The following is a 17,607-nucleotide window of genomic DNA, read 5'->3' as shown; positions in this document are numbered from 1 at the left end:
AGAGTTCAGTAGAGTAGAGCTCAGTAGAGTAGAGCTCAGTACACTAGAGTTCAGTAGAGTAGAGCTGAGTACAGTAGAGTTCAGTATGTATGAGTACATTTACATTTTAGTCATTTAGCAGACGATTCAAGTTGGAGAGCACAGTAGAGCACAATTCAGTACAGCACAGTAGATATGTTCAGTAGAGTACAGTACAATACAGTATATTATACTGTACTCTACTCTAGTGTGCTGTATTGTACTTTTTTTTTACTGTACTGTTCTGTCTTGTCCAAACTTGCGAAACATAGACATCTATGATTGGTTCAGATTTGGTCCGGCCGGGGCGGACTGACCAAATTTCAGCATCTGTGGACGTCCGGTGTCGGTCGGTTTTCCATGGGTGAGGAGGTTTGTTACAGTAAATGGAAAGAGGTGGTAGGTTTCAGTAAGAGCCGGGAGATTAACTGGAGGGAGAGAAAAGAGAGAGAGTGGAAGGGAGAGGGAGAGGTTGTCCAGACTGTTTCCACAGTCTGCTTTGACCACCAGACGACAGAAAGAGAAAAAACAGTTATGAGCTACGGTCGGGACGATACCAGTATCTTGATTTTTTTTTCCATGGAAAAAAATAAAACACAAAGCAGACCAAACTCTTTGGTCCTTTAAAAACCTGCTGTATATAAAATATAGTGTGCTTTAGTTTTAGAAAATAAATAAATGTGAATCCGGATGACAAAATATATATATTTTTTCCAACATTAGGGCTGATTTCCCTAAGTTAAATCCTCTTGATGTTTAGTTTCCTTGCAAGGGTACTAAAGAGTATGGTGATACTGGTATCGTCCTGGCCCTAATATGAGCTGAGTATAACAGTATGCCAGTGGAAGGGACGACAGTAGCAGGTGACCCAACTGTGGTTTCTAACTACTATTATTTCCCATTCTGGACAATTCATTTGCATTAGGACTAATTCCGTTACCGATTTGGTAACAGAATTATGAGTTTTAATCCCTTAATAATTCCTAAACAAACTTGATATCAGTAAAAACATAACTACTGGTAGGTCTACCTCTACTTGTTACTCCTGTGAACATTCATTATCCTCCCTCATGAGGGACAGAAATTAGAAAAGACCAGAAATCAAAGCCTTTGCTTATTCCAAATTTGACCAATTTGAAAATTGGTTGAAAAATGTATATATTTTATTTAACCTTTATTTAACTAGGCAAGTCAGTGAAGAACAAATTCTTATTTACAATGACGGCCGAACCCGGACCACGCTGGGCCAATGGTGCGCCACCCTATGGGGACTCCCAATCACGGCCAGTTGTGAAACAGCCTGGAATCGAACCAGGGTGTCTGTAGTGACGCCTCTAGCACTGCGATGTAGTGCCTTAGACGGCTGCGCCACTCCCAATTTGGCACATCTCTATGAACTTCACATGTTGGTGCTCATGGCTTCTTTAAGATGGAAATGCCCTAAATGACACTTGGGTTGGAACCGGTGCTATGGTCAGATGTAACAGACACATAAACTCCAGGCGGTGCTATGGTCAGGTGACATGAATATAGAGCTCCTTGGCCAGGCACACCAGTGGTGGGTTTGGGGTTGAAAAACAGAAGCATATGCAGATTAAGTACCTCATATCTACGGAAAAATATGGTGGTGGATCTTTGATCCTATGGGGCTATTTTGCTTCCACTGGTCCTATGGCCCTTGTTAAGGTCAACAGCATCATGAACTTTACCAAGTACTTGGACATTTTAGCCAAAAACCTGGTTGCCTCTGCCAGGAGGCTGCCACTTGGCCGCAAGTGGATCATCCAGCAAGACAATAACCCCAAGCACTAACTAGGCTAATCTCAAATATGTGTTAAGATGATGTGTCTTGAGTATAATTTGAAATACTGAGACAAGAAGAGGAGGGGTGGTGTGGCGAAGATATTGGCACGTCTATCTCCAGAATGCGCTGAGCTGTCGCCCGTCAATTCTTGTACATTCATTGTAGTGTTAATTGTTTGCCCTTTGATTTATTATCAATTCCCCATTACATAGTAGTAAATATACTGTTAATCCCCGTCATTTGGTTACATTCATTTATGTTAATCGCATGGATTAATTAGGCCTACAGTCATTTACTTTTCTCATTATCGGAGTGGAAACGTTGTTTGTAGAGTTCACAACCTGTTACCTCGTGAGAAACAAGTTTTCAAACCATCATTTGAGTTTTGTAAATGTTTTCATTGTATTTTGTTTGTAGCGCTTCATGTTAGCAATGAGCATGTGTCTGGTTTCTCTGTCCTCTTAATGTTGCCTGAGCGTGAGTGCCTGAGCGTGAGTGACTGAGCGTGAGTGCCTGAGCGTGAGTGACTGAGCGTGAGTGCCTGAGCGTGAGTGCCTGAGCGTGAGTGCCTGAGCGTGAGTGCCTGAGCGTGAGTGCCTGAGCGTGAGTGCCTGAGCGGGCGTACAAGTAGGCTAACTGGCCTGCTGCGCGCCAATGTAGGAAAGTGGCCATTTGGGGATGTCTGATTTCTGATTGTCTTAACTCACCACCACTATTTGACTGAACTTCTTAGTAATTTTTTCTTCAAAGAAGTGCTACATTGACCAAGTCTTTCTCTTTATTCAATGCGCTCATTTATTCAGCTGCCAATGGCCCACGGTGAATCAGTGTGTCCACATGGCAGAGGCTGCTGCTGTCACATCAGTGGAATTTAAACTTTTAGATTCTTTACATTTTCATTCTAATTTGTATTATTAATCATGTGATAATGTTTTTGAGAAAACATTGTAGAAGACATCAAAACTATGAAATAACACGTATGGAATCATGTAGTAACCAAATAAGTGTTAAACAAATTGAAATATATTTTATATTTGAGATTCTTCAAAGTAGCCACCCTTTGCCTTGATGACAGCTTTGCACACTCTTGGCATTCTCTCAACCAGCTTCACTTTAAATCCTTTTCCAACAGTCTTGAAGGAGTTGCCACATATGCTGAGCACTTGTTGGCTGCTCATCCCAAACCATCTCAATTGGGTTGAGGTTGGGTGATTGTGGAAGCCAGGTCATCTGATAACTCTCCTTCTCGGTCAAATCAAGGAGAGTGGCTGCTGCCAACATACTGACTCAAATCTCTAGCCACTTTAATAATTAAAAAGTGGATGTAATAAATGTATCACTAGTCACTTTAAACAATGCCACTTTATATAATGTTTACCCTACATTACTCATCTCATATGTATATACTGTACTCTATACCATCTATTGCACCTTGCCTATGCCGCACGGCCATCGCTCATCCATATATTTATATGTACATATTCTTAATCATTCCTTTACTTAGATGTGTGTGTATAAGGTAGTTGTTGTGAAATTGTTAGATTACTTGTTAGATATTACTGCATGGTCGGAACTAGAAGCACAAGCATTTCGCTACACTCGCATTAACATCTGCTAACCATGTGTATGTGACCAATATAATTTGATTTGAAATAGCCCTTACACAGCCTGAAGGTTTGTTGGGTCATTGTCCTTTTGAAAAACAAATGATAGTCCCATTAAGTGCACACCAGATGGGATGACGTATCACTGCAGAATGCTGTGGTAGCCATGCTGGTTAAGTGTGCCTTGAATTCTAAATAAATCACTGACAGGGTCACCAGCAAAGCACCCCCACAACATCACACCTCCTCCTCCATGCTGCACGGTGAGAACCACACGTGCAGAGATCATCCGTTCATCTACTCTGCGTCTCACAAAGACACGGTGGTTGGAACCAAAAATCGCAAATTTGGACTCATTAGACCAAAGGAAAGATTTCCACCGGTCTAATGTCCATTGCTTGTGTTTCTTGGCCAAAGCAAGTCTCTTCTTATTGGTGTCCTTTAGTAGTGGTTTCTTTGCAGCAATGCGACCATGAAGGCCTGATTCACACAGTCGCCTCTAAATTGTTGATTTTGAGACGTGTCTGTTATTTGAACTCAAAAGCATTTATTTGGCCTGCAATTTCTGAGGCTGGTAACTCTAATGAACTTATCCTCTCCAGCAGAGGTAACTCTGGGTCTTCCTTTCCTGTGGCGGTCCTCATGAGAGCCAGTTTCATCATAGCGCTTGATGGTTTTTGCAACTGCACTTGAAGAAACTTTCAAAGTTCTTGACATTTTCCGGATTGACTGGCCTTCATGTCTTAAGGTAATGATGGACTGTTGTTTCTCTTTGCTTATTTGAGCTGTTCTTAACATAATATGGACTTGGCCCTTTACGAAATATGGCTATCTTCTGTATACCACCCCTCCCCTGCATTGTCACAACACAACTGATTAGCTCAAACGCATTAAGGAAAGAAATTCCACAAATTAACAAGGCACACCTGATAATTGAAATGCATTACAGATGACCACCTCATGGAGCAGGTTGAGAGAATGCCAAGAGTTTGCAAAGCTGTCATCAAGGCAAAGGGTGGCTACTTTGAAGAATCTCAAAAAATATATTTTGATTTGTTTGACACTTTACAATGTAGAAAATAGTAAAAAATAAATAAAAACCCTGGAATGAATAGGTGTGTCCAAACTTTTTACTGGCAAATGCTACATTTGCATCTGTTGGACATCAAATAGGCAATTAATTTATATGCCAATGTAGGCTACTGTAGCCTACCATTTGATACAATAAATATGTTGAAATGACAATATCGCTGGAGTCACTTGTGCAGCCTACCTGGAGCTGACAAACTAATTTAATAAATAGCCTATAGCTTCAGTTTATTGTTGTTTTGTGTTATTATGTAAATATTAACGCCATGTTTAGTTCATTAAATTGGAAGTTATTAATTGTGGTCATGGTCACAGATCTACTGCTCCACCTTTAATGTCAGTTTCATTCTGGACGTTTCCCTGAAATGAGATGTCAGGGTCTATAGGCTACTAGCTCAGAAAACCATGGCAATTATGTAGTGTTGTCTCTCTTGTCGTGATGTGTGTTTTGTCCTATATTTTTATTTAATTCATTTTTAATCCCAGCCCACGTTCCCGCAGGAGGTCTTTTGCCTTTTGGTAGGCCGTCAAGAATGTGTTCTTAACTGACTTGTCTAGTTAAATAAAGGTTAAATAAAAAATAAATAAAGTTCAAATGCAATTATAAACCCAGATTTTAGTCATTAGTCTATGTATATTGAAATAACAAGTCAATCTTGCAAATAGGCCATTTATAACGGTTTGTAGTCTGACATCTGGCACATAATAACTGCATCATTCCCAGAAAATAGCCTAAAAATCGTTTTTAGAAATTAGTCCAAGTGTTTTTTTTATATTATTAATATTATACATTTTTTAGGGGGTTAAAAAAGTTTGTCCAAGTGTTTCTTGCACAGAGATCCTCTGTCCAACTTTCATCACTCAAACTCTCCTGTCGGATTTATAAATAGTTATGCACACGCGCAATCTGGATTTATTCACAATTATAAACTGGGTGGTTTGAGCCCTGAATGCTGATTGGTTGAAAGCCACGGTATATCAGACCGTATACCATGGGTATGACAAAAAATATACTTTTTCTGTTTTAATTACGTTGGTAACCAGTTTAAAATAGCAATAAGGCACCTCAGGGGTTTGTGTCCTAAGAACTGCCCATAGCCATGCTATACTGGCCATATAGCCTACTACACACACCTCCTCGGGCCTTATTGCTTAATCATTGCAGTCAAACAAGTTAAATCGACATCCGTTGATGGAAAATGATCTGGCAAGTTTAATAAGGGCAAATTATATTTTGTCTTGGGACATATTCTTAAGCTTGCAGTAATTATTATTTTGATGGAAAAACAAATTTTGCATCTTAGTCTACGTCGTTACAAATTAAGTCGATATTCCTTAATTTGCTCAATAACGTTATAGAAAAAGGGATTATTGGATAAATGTGGCAAGGCATCTCTTGCTGCATAATAATAAATAGGGCTAGTTTTCCTTGTGGGCAGGTTTCGCGAGGTCATGGGCTATACATTTTAGCTAGACCTGGCAACCCTGTTTATGCCTGTGAGATTGAGAGTCTGACTAGTATCCCCATTGCTTCTCTTCCCTAGCAGTTGAAACTCAAACATTGAAAAACAACCTAGCTTGTGAACAAAACAATGTAAATAGCCAAGAAACACAACGACAAAGTTTCACTTCAGTAAACTTTTGTTTAGAGTAAACTAGAACAACCTTTATGCCTCCACGCAGCGCTTCTAAAAATGAATCTGTCACTCAGCTCTTTAGGTGCACACAGTCCCCAGCCATGCAGTGTTGCAGCGGCAGGCAGAAATACTTTGAAAACAGCTACTGCAGTGTTTAATTTTGCTATGATCATACTTCACTTTTTACTGGAGCCCTGAACCCCCCCCAGCATGGCTGATGAAATGCCAAAATCTATCCGCATTTGGCGGGTGTTAATTTTAGGCCCTGGGGGAGAGGGACAGAGAGAGGGGGAAGAGCGAGAGGGACAGAGACGTCTGACTTAACACAAACTAAACTGTCTATTGTACAGCAGAGTGCGTGTCCAAATCCAAACCCCCACAACTGAATATATAAGAACATATCATGAGAGCACAGCTTACAGAACAGAGCTGTGAGCTATACATGCACAATGGGTCCCATATATAAATATCCCATGTTTTGTTTCTCTCCCTGTGACACAGCTGGCCGTACCCCGTACAAATCAAGAGCTTAAACAAGAATAACTGGACTGACAATTGTCAGAATTAAATAAATATTTATTAGGCTATAAAACATATGGTTTTACCATGCTAAAAGGTTATTAAAACAAAAAAACTTTTCCCGGCAGAGCATATAGCATGTCTACCTCTTCCAAGCATTCCTCTCCCACTATTCAAAACAGACCACCTTTCAAAACACAAACCAATACTAACACACCTGAACACAGTCAAATTGACATGACAAACTGCTGACTGTTGTGTATACATATGTGGAATGGTTTGAATAATGAAACTGTTTTTGGGCCCAATTAACACAAAAGTATCAAGATCACACATTTAAATTGTATAAGTGAAGGTGTAATAAAATGCCATTTTCACTCTCCCCAATCTCATTATTATTCACAATAATAATTGAACAGAAAAATGATGTATTCGTTTTTTTAAATTGCAGCACAGATGCTTGCGTTTTGCCACCTCACCACCAGGGGGTGCTGCAACACCTTCAGCACCAGCACTTCCCGCAGAAGTCAACACTTCCTCTCTACTGAGAACTGTTGTAATCATCAAGCGCTTAGCTAATGCATACAGAAAGCTAGCTATGTTATGTTTAGCTTGAAAGGGAAGTTGAATTCTACCCATCTAATCCTTGTAGCTCAACTTCTCACAAAATTCTAAGTATTAGCATCATTCAGAGAAAAATATAAAATTAGGACATTTCAAATAGCTGGTTCCTGTTTGAGGTTGAATCTGAATATTGACTGTTTGATTCACATTGACTGAACAGTAGCACATTGTCACTTTTTACAGTTTGAGCCACTGGTCTAAAGAATGCCTTGAGCAGCTCCAAGTAGGGATACTGAATGATACTTGTGTCCAGCGGATTGGTGACAGACCCTAGTCAAACATCAGTTTCCCAGCAGGACCTTGCTCTTGGTTCTTTTTACAGCCAGGAGAAATGACACCAAACAAAGCCAATTGATAACACTGCGATGACCGGCATGCAAAACATCCCAAGAATGCCTTTGCATGCAAGTCTCTTACTGCTACGTTAGAGGTGTTTACACTGACACATAAGAACAGACTGAGAAATAACCAGAATACATGGATTGGCTAGTCGTCTTTACCAATAGTGGGAGTTCGTCCTCACACAGTCCTAGATGGCTTGAGGAAAATCTCAACTTCTTAACGTTTGAATATCCAAACATGTCCTATACTCAGTTCAAAACGGCTAAAATCAGCTAAAATCACAAAGAACATGTTGTAGAAGCGATTAGACTATGGAGCTACGATGAATCCAGTGGTGTCGTGGAGCCTGGACTCTAATTTCGCCCCAAACATTTCCAAACGGCCCGTCCGGTGAAGGAAAAAGGGCACCCTTTGTGAACATTTCTATGAGAAGCAGTGACATACACTCTGAATGATCTAAAATGATGAAGCCCATGTTGGTCTTTCACAGTCAGGCCAACCCAAGCTGTACTGTGCAGTAGGATAATAGTAGGCCTACTATTAAAACAGATAAACTGAGTCAGAATATCACAGGTTTCAGATTCTCCCCAAATATTTTCAGATTTGTGTTCTCAAAGTCACACTTTTTTATGTTACAGAAAAACAACACAATTGTATGTTCTAAGTCCATAACCATGCTTAAACCACATCAGGGAGACCACTTTTGAGGTCTAAGTAAAATCTAATACATTTTGATTTCTGAGAGTAGTTCCCCTTTAATTGAAGTGTGCAGACACCTAGCACTACTGTTTGATTAGCAGTGTTTCTCTAGCACATGAGATGGAGTTTGCAAAAGAAAGCCACTAGATTGATGTAAATAATCATATCATTCTGACAGGTAGGCATAGGCTACTCTGTAGCTAGTTAACAATTAATAGAGAATGTTTTTGGGAAAGCCGTTCCATCTATCTGTCACGCTCTGAACTGAGAGAGGCGTTTTTCTCTGTTTAGTTAGGTCAGGGTGTAATATGGGGTGGGCATTCTATGTATTTTATTTCTATGTTTTGGCCGGGTATGGTTTCCAATCAGAGGCAGCTGTCTATCGTTGTCTCTGATTGGGAGCCATACTTAGGCAGCATTTTCCCACCTGGTTTTTGCGGGTAGTTGTTTTCTGTTTTGTATTATGTGACCTGACAGAACTGTTGGCTAGTGTTTTGTTTCTTTTGTTAAAGTGTTTCGTATTATTAAATAATTATCATGAATACTCACCACGCTGCGCTTTGGTCCCCTCCTTTCGACAGCCGTAACACTACCAGACGGTTCTATCATTAGCGTCGCTATATTTTTCCTGTTCCTTAATTGTTTGAAACCTGGACGTTTTATTTCATATGATGAGGCATCTTACTTTGCTTCAAGGTAGAAGCCTAAAGACAAAATCCCACCATAGAAACACAGAGGCAATTATTTTATAAAGACTTCCTCATTATGTGTTCTCCTGTTAACTTTCTTTTTTAATTTATTTTATTATACCTTTATTTAACTAGGCAAGTCAGTTAAGAACAAATTCTTATTTACAATGATGGCCTAGGAACAGTGGGTTAACTGCCTTGTTCAGAGGCAGAGTGACAGTTTTTTACCTTGTCAGCTCGAGGATTCGATCTTGCAACCTTTCGGTTACAAGTCCAACGCTCTAACCACCTTGCCGCCCCCTTTCATTGTCTAGCAGCCAAAGGCATTATCCAAGTCATATTAACAACCCATAATAGTTGTTGCATCTTTAGATCTCCCCTCTTTATAACAGACATTTCTATCTCTGTCCATGAAACCACGGTGCACATTTTAGAACAGTGTTTCTCGGCAAATTGCATTTTGAAACATTCACACGTAGGCCTACTGCCGTGTGCACATTCAAACAATAGTTTATCAACATTTTAAGCTTAACATTCCAAATCTGTTCTATCAGCTCTATTAATTGATAAGGCCCTCCACTACACTACTTTGATAAGTATCAGTGGGGATTAAGTGGGTATTAAGCATATACTCTCCACTACACCACTGAATAAAACCATTCAGTAAAATTAGATTATAGTCAAATCATCATGTCTTTCCTGTGTCAAGGATTGATAGAGGACAGTAATAAATCAGTGTAAATACCCTCTCTCTCTCTTCTCTCCAACTGTTGAAAAGATGTTGATGCTGCCTGCTCCAAGGCTGTCAAATCCAATAGGTCCATTATAAAATGTGATGGTTAAATCCCCTTAATGGGACAGACTTAATTAGCCAAGACAAGACACCCAAGGACAAAAGAAACACAAATAAAAAAGTGATTGATGCAGTGCTTTACCATTAATGTTAGTCACGTTTTCATTTTCCTTCATTAGAGCTGCACAAAGGAAGATTACATGATTCCAAACTATATTGAGACTTTCAGATTGATCATCTCTTTCTTCAACAATTGTTAAGTTTTATAACATGGAGAGATATACTAGTAGGGCTGGGAATTGCCAGGGACCTCACGATACTTAGGTGCCGATACGACGATATGTGTTGCGATTCTATAGGTATCACGATTCTATATGTATGCTATTGTGATTAGATACTGCAATTCTATAGCGATTCGGAGTTCCAAACATATTGCTCACCATATGTCTGCTGCAGAGGGACAAGAGAGAACCATGAGAACTAGTTTTGATCAGTCATGGAAATAAAGTCCTGAAAAACAAACTGGCTCCCTATTTAAAAAGAAGATGGAGAACAAGCTATAGAAGGAAAAATAGCATTATGGGTGAATATTATTATGGGGTATTGTGTGTAGGTAGGTGGGTGAGAAAAATATATATTTAATACATTTTGAATTCAGGCTGTAACACAACAAAATGTGGAATAAGTCAAGGGGTATGAATACTTTCTGAATGCACCAGCGCTTAGATTTACCATTGCGTTAGGTTTGTTAAAATAGAGGCCCAAGTTTAAAAAAAATCATTTTCAGTCAATCATATATCATGGCTCAGAGTTTTTCCCCAGTGTTAGTTATGAAGATGTGATGTTAATGACACATTACAGACCAAATTGAAGTGTCTTGAGTTTTGTTTGTATCTTCTACAGTCTTGTAAAGACAGGAGGGTCTAATGTAACATCCATAACGTTTTCTAAGAAAAGTTTTTGTAAAACATACACCTCCTATCGGATCATCTTGAAACTTTCTCTGTAAAGCTAACTTTCATCAAGGTTTTATATGGCCTATAATTGGTTTCTCCTTTTCCAATGTTTGTATCCATTTTCAGCGTTATGATATAAAATCAAATCAAATTGTATTTGTCACATGCACTGAATACAACAGGTGTAGACATTACAGTGAAATGCTTACTTACAAGCCCTTAAGCAACAATGCAGTTTTAAGACAAATAAGTGTTAAGTAAAAAAAATATATATATATAGCCATGGAGAAGGAGCAGCTTCCAACAAAAGAAATTATTGATAAAAAGGGTTAAACTGTTTCAGTCATTTGGAAGTGGTTTGGCTTTTTGAAGTTCGACAAAGAGCAGAGCAATGTTCGGTGCAAATTGTGCCATAGACAGGTGGCTACGAAGTCTGGTAATACGACAAACCTTTTTCAACATCTGAAGCAAAATCACTCTTTGGAACATACAGGAAGTTTGAGTTTGCGCCACGGTATTTATAAACGCCCCTCAAGCACCAGCCAATCTAGGGATGTTTGCCCGAAGCAGTCAACACTGACAGCGTTTATACCCTACAAGCAAACATCGAAAAGACAAAGATATCACAAATGCTATTATGCATTGCATTGCTAAGGACATGCTACCAATTAGCACAGTCGAAAAGGAAGATTTCAAGAGGCTTATCAATTTAATTGACCCCAGGTACATGCTCCCTGGCCGCAAACATGGAACAATTTTCCTTAAAGTATAATTTTATGTGTAGCTCACATAATAATAAAAAAAGTAACCTTTATTTAACTAGGCAAGTCAGTTAAGAACAACTTCTTATTTACAATGACGGCCTAGGAACAGTGGGTTAACTGCCTTGTTCAGGGGTAGGACAGATTTTCACCTTGTCTGTCACGAATCCCACCGAAGGTGGCTCCCCTGCCTGCTCGGGCGGCGCTCGGCGGTCGTCATCACCGGCCTACTAGCCGCCGCTGATCCCTTTTTCCTTTTCGTTTGGTATGTCTGATTGTTTGCACCTGTTCCTCATTTGGTTCTCTTGATTTTGGTTATTTAAGCCTGTGTAGCCCGCCCAGGTTTGTGCGGGATTATTTGCGTCATAGTGTGTTTTTGTTATTGGATGTGCTGGCGATCGACTAGTGTTGTTTTATGTGCGTGCTGTGTACCTGTTGTTTTATGTGCGTGCTGTGTACCTGTTGTTTTATGTGCGTGCTGTGTACCTGTTGTTTTATGTGCGTGCTGTGTACCTGTTGTTTTATGTGCGTGCTGTGTACCTGTTGTTTTATGTGCGTGCTGTGTACCTGTTGTTTTATGTGCGTGCTGTGTACCTGTTGTTTTATGTGCGTGCTGTGTACCTGTTGTTTTATGTGCGTGCTGTGTACCTGTTGTTTTATGTGCTTACTGTGTACCTGTTGTTTTATGTGCGTGCTGTGTACCTGTTGTTTTATGTGCTTGCTGTGTACCTGTTGTTTTATGTGCGTGCTGTGTACCTGTTGTTTTATGTGCGTGCTGTGTACCTGTTGTTTTGGGCACCTCGCATTTCACGCCGGTTGTGTTGGCGTCGACCGTTTTTGTTGTGTTACGGAATAAACACATTATCTCCTTACCTCTGCTCTCTGCGCCTGACTCCTACCACCACTCCTAGCATTTACTGACATTGTCAGCTTGGGGATTCGATCTAGCATTCTTTCGTTTACTGGCCCAACGCTCTAGCCTAGTGGTTTGTTCAGGCATTCTTGAGTCTGAAGTAGATATGCACCTTTTAAACATTATTTGATTAATATCATGATAATTATCATTATCGAATGAAAAAATATATAGATATCGTGATAATTTATTTGCCATTATTTGCCCGGCCCTATGCTGAAATGCATTTCTCATCAATAACCAAACATAAATCCCAGCGACTGTTCAAACAATAACCAAACAACATTGTAGCCGTATACAGTGCATTCGGAAAGTATTCAGACCCTTTCACCTTTTTCCACATTTTGTTACATTACAGCTTTATCCTAAAATTGATTAAACAGTTTGTTTTTTCTCATCAATCTACACACAATACCCCATAATGACAAAGCAAAAAAACGTTTTCACATTTTTTGCAAATTAATAATAATAAAAAAAACTTAAACATATAATTTACATAAGTATTCAGACCCTTTACTCAATACTTTGTTGAAGCACCTTTGGCAGTGATTACAGCCTTGAGTCTTCTTGGGTATGACACTACAAGCTTGGCACACCTGTATTTGGGGAGTTTCTCACATTATTCTCTGCAGATCCTCTCAAGTTCTGTCAGGTTGGATACATCGATATTCAGGGCTCTCCAGAGATGTTCGATCGGGTTCAAGTCCGGGCTCTGGCTGGGCCACTCAAGGACATTCTGAGACTTTTCCAGAAGCCACTCCTGCGTTGTCTTTGCTGTGTGCTTAGGGTTGTTGTCCTGTTGGAAGGTGAACCTTCACTCCAGTCTGAGGTCCTGAGCGCTCTGGAGTAGGTTTTGATCAAGGATCTCTCTATCCTTTGCTCCTGCCGCTGAAAAACATCTCCACAGCATGATACTGGAATAGTCTTGGTGGTTCCAAGCTTCTTCCGTTTAAAAATGATGGAGTTCACTGTGTTCTTGGGGACCTTCAATGCTGCAGAAATGTTTTGGTACTCTTCCCCAGATCTGTGCCTCGACACAATACAGTCTCGGAGCTCTACGAACAATTTCATTGACCGCATGGCTTGGTTTTTGCTCTGACATACAATGTCAACAGTGGGACTTTATATAGACAGGTGTGTGTCTTTCCAAATCATGTCAGAGGACTCCAATCAAGTTGTAGAAATATCTCAAGGATGATCAATGGAAACAGGATGCACCTGAGCTCCATTTCAAGTCTCATTGCAAAGAGTGTGAATACTTATGTAGAGTTGGCCGCCCGGCCAAACTGAGCAATTGGAGGAGAAGGGCCTTGGTCAGGGAGGTGACCAATAACCTGATGGTTACTCTGACAGAGCTCCAGAGATCCTCTGTGGAAATGGGAGAAACTTCCAGAAGGACAACCATCTCTGAAGCACTCCACCAAATCAGGCCTTTATGGTAGAGTTGATATCAACCTCTACTCTGTCCTATCAAACTTGGTGAATAAGTAAACTATGAACAATATCTGCACAATCGTAGGTTTGCAGAAATGCAAGATGGAAATGGATTACTAAATTCAACACTCAATGGTGCGCCACGCAGCTTAGCGGTTAGAGAGTTGGGCCAGTAACCGAAAGGTCTCTGGTTCGAATCCCAGAGCCGACACGGTGAAAAATCTGTAGATGTGCCCTTGAGCTAGGCACTTAACCCTTATTGCTTCTGTAAGTCGCTCTGGATAACAGAGTCTGCAGCTAAATGACTACAATGTAAATGTAATACAACGCAGTACATTACATTTTCATCTCTGATATTTTATTGGCCATGTGACTGTGTAATAAAAAAATAACACTAATGCCAGGGATTCTGTAAGGTATCCTTTTGCCTTGAGGACCTTCTGATAAACATACAGGCTTAATGGAGCACACTAAAACAATGACCTCATCATTCTTCCTCATTCTTCCCAAACAGGCTACTATACTACCAAATGTTCACTGTTGTAAAACTACCCCACACGAGCTCTCAAACACCATACATGGTGTTAACAACGGATTGTTGGACGTCTACGAACACACAGTCGTACATCTCTGCAATGAGCCATCACATTGATGAGAAGTGAGCCATGAAGTCCCATGTACTGAAAACAGAGTACATGGAGGAGAGAGACAACAGAGAACGTAAAACGGCATTAATACCATCGTTTCTGAGTGGGTGGAGGACAGTAGTAACGTGAGTGTCGTCTGGCAGGTTGCCAGGACTGCGGTAGATTGAACTGCATTGCCACTTATGGGCATACGCAGGACCATATCTGAATTGTGAATCACGTAATTTTATGTTCATTTTAATGTTTAAGCAATAAAATAAAATAGTTAAGAAAAATGTTACATTGGTCACATCCCTACATGAAACCTCAACTCTGCCCTATCAACCTCAACGCTGTCTTATCAATCTCAATGCTGTCTGATCAACCTCAACGCTGTCTTATCAACCTCAATGCTGTCTGATCAACCTCAACGCTGTCTTATCAATCTCAATGCTGTCTGATCAACCTCACCGCTGTCTTATCAACCTCAATGCTGTCTGATCAACCTCAACGCTGTCTTATCAACCTCAATGCTGTCTGATCAACCTCAACGCTGTCTTATCAACCTCAATGCTGTCTGATCAACCTCAACGCTGTCCTATCAACCTCAATGCTGTCCTATCAACCTCAACCTCAATGCTGTCTTATCAACCTCAATGCTGTCTGATCAACCTCCCACATGAAACCTCAACTCTGTCCTTTCAACCATGAACATTAATCCTCAACTCTGTCCTATCAACCTCAACGCTGTCCTATCAAACTCAACTCTGTCTTATCAACCTCAACTGTCATATAAACCACGGACATGAAACCTCAGCTCTGTCCTATAAAACCTCAACCCTGTCCTATAAAACCTCAAACCTGTCCTATAAAACCTCAAACCTGTCCTATCAACCTCAACACTGTCCTATAAAACCTCAACCCTGTCCTATAAAACCTCAACCCTGTCCTATAAAACCTCAGCTCTGTCCTATAAAACCTCAACCCTGTCCTATAAAACCTCAACCCTGTCCTATCAACCTCGCACATGAAACCTCAGCTCTGTCCTATCAACCTCTACTCTATCCTATCAACCTCAACGCTGTCCTATCAACATCTACTCTGTCTTATGAACCTCAACTGTCATATAAACCACGGACATGAAACCTCAGCTCTGTCCTATCAACCTCAGCTCTGTCCTATCAACCTCAACGCTGTCCTATCAACCTCAACTCTGTCCTACCAACCTCAACACTGTCTTATCAACCTCAACTGTCATATAAACCACGCACATGAAACCTCAGCTCTGTCCTATCAACCACGCACATGAAATCTCAGCTCTGTCCTATCAACCACGCACATGAAATCTCAGCTCTGTCCTATCAACCACGCACATGAAACCTCAGCTCTGTCCTATCAACCTCAACACTGTCCTATCAAACCTCAACGCTGTCCTATCAACCTCAACGCTGGCCTATCAACCTCAACTCTGTCCTTTCAACCTCAACTCTGTCCTATCAACCTCACACATGAAACCGCAGCTCTGTCCTATCAACCTCAGCCCTGTCCAATCAACCTCAGCCCTGTCCAATCAACCTCACACATGAAACCTCAACTCTGTCCTATCAACCATGAACATTAATCCTCAACCCTGTCCTATCAACCTCAGCCCTGTCCTTTCAACCTCACACATGAAACCTCTACTCTGTCCTATCAACCTGAACTCTGTCCTATCAACCTCAACTCTGTCCTATCAACCTCTACTCTGTCCTACCAACCTCTACTCTGTCCTATCAACCTGAACTCTGTCCTATCAACCTCACACATGAAACCTCAACTGTCCTATCAACCTCACTCATGAAACCTCAGCCCTGTCCTTTCAACCTCACACATGAAACCTCTACTCTGTCCTATCAACCTGAACTCTGTCCTATCAACCTCACACATGAAACCTCAACTGTCCTATCAACCACGCACATGAAACCTCAACACTGTCCTATCAACCTCAACGCTGTCCTATCAACCTCAACTCTGTCCTATCAACCTCTACTCTGTCCTATCAACCTCACACATGGAACCTCAACTCTGTCCTATCAACCTCAACTCTGTCCTATCAACCTCTACGCTGTCCTATCAACCTCACACATGAAACCTCAACTGTCCTATCAACCTCACACATGGAACCTCAACTCTGTCCTATCAACCTCTACGCTGTCCTATCAACCTCACACATGAAACCTCAACTGTCCTATCAACCTCACACATGGAACCTCAACTCTGTCCTATCAACCTCTACGCTGTCCTATCAACCACGCACATGAAACCTCAACACTGTCCTATCAACCTCAACGCTGTCCTATCAAACTCAACTCTGTCTTATCAACCTCAACTGTCATATAAACCACGCACATGAAACCTCAACTCTGTCTTATCAACCATGATCATGAATCCTCATCTCTGTCCTATCAACCACGCAAATGAAACCTGAGCTCTGTCCTATCAATCAGCTCTGTCCTATCAACCTCAGGTCTGTCCTATAAAACCTCAACCCTGTCCTATCAACCTCAACTCTGTCCTATCAACCTCAACGCTGGACTATCAAACCTCAACGCTGGCCTATCAATCTCGCACATGAATCCTCAACTCTGTCATATAAACCAGGCACATGAAACCTCAACTCTGTCCTATCAACCTCAGCTCTGTCCTATCAACCTCAGCCCTGTCCAATCAACCTCACACATGAAACCTCAACTCTGTCCTATCAACCACGCACATTAATCCTCAACTCTGTCCTGTCAACCATGAACATTAATCCTCAGCTTTGTCCTATCAACCTCAACCTCGTCCTATCAACCTCAACCCCGTCCTACCAACCTCTACTCTGTCCTACCAACCTCTACTCTGTCCTATCAACCTCTACTCTGTCCTACCAACCTCAACTCTGTCCTACCAACCTCAACTCTGTCCTATCAACCTCAACTCTGTCCTACCAACCTCAACTCTGTCCTACCAACCTCAACTCTGTCCTATCTTATCATGATTTCACCATCCAGCAAAGCTCAAGAATGTCAGATGGTTTTTGTTTTTCGTCCAGAATCCAGTTTGGATCCAAACCATCCA

General features: G+C 40.9%; 1 protein-coding gene across 4 annotated transcripts in view; it reads right to left on the bottom strand.

Annotated features, from left to right (window-relative positions):
• LOC115155487 (oxysterol-binding protein-related protein 6-like) overlaps positions 1–17,607 on the bottom strand; it is a 93,880-nt gene that overhangs the window by 69,107 nt on the left and 7,166 nt on the right. Inside the window, exon 1 of one of the 4 annotated variants that reach the window (XM_029702124.1) lies at positions 336–432. The exons of the other annotated variants lie outside the window; for them this stretch is intronic. The gene's annotated coding sequence lies outside the window, so the exon portion shown is untranslated. Of the gene's footprint in view, positions 1–335; positions 433–17,607 lie in introns of those variants that run through there. 4 annotated transcript variants of the gene reach the window in all.

This window comes from Salmo trutta, chromosome 20, assembly GCF_901001165.1.
Source record: "Salmo trutta chromosome 20, fSalTru1.1, whole genome shotgun sequence".
In the NCBI taxonomy this organism is placed as follows: Eukaryota; Metazoa; Chordata; class Actinopteri; order Salmoniformes; family Salmonidae; genus Salmo; species Salmo trutta.
The sequence above is the reverse complement of the archived record's forward strand: the minus strand, read 5'-3'. Positions and strand labels throughout refer to the sequence as shown.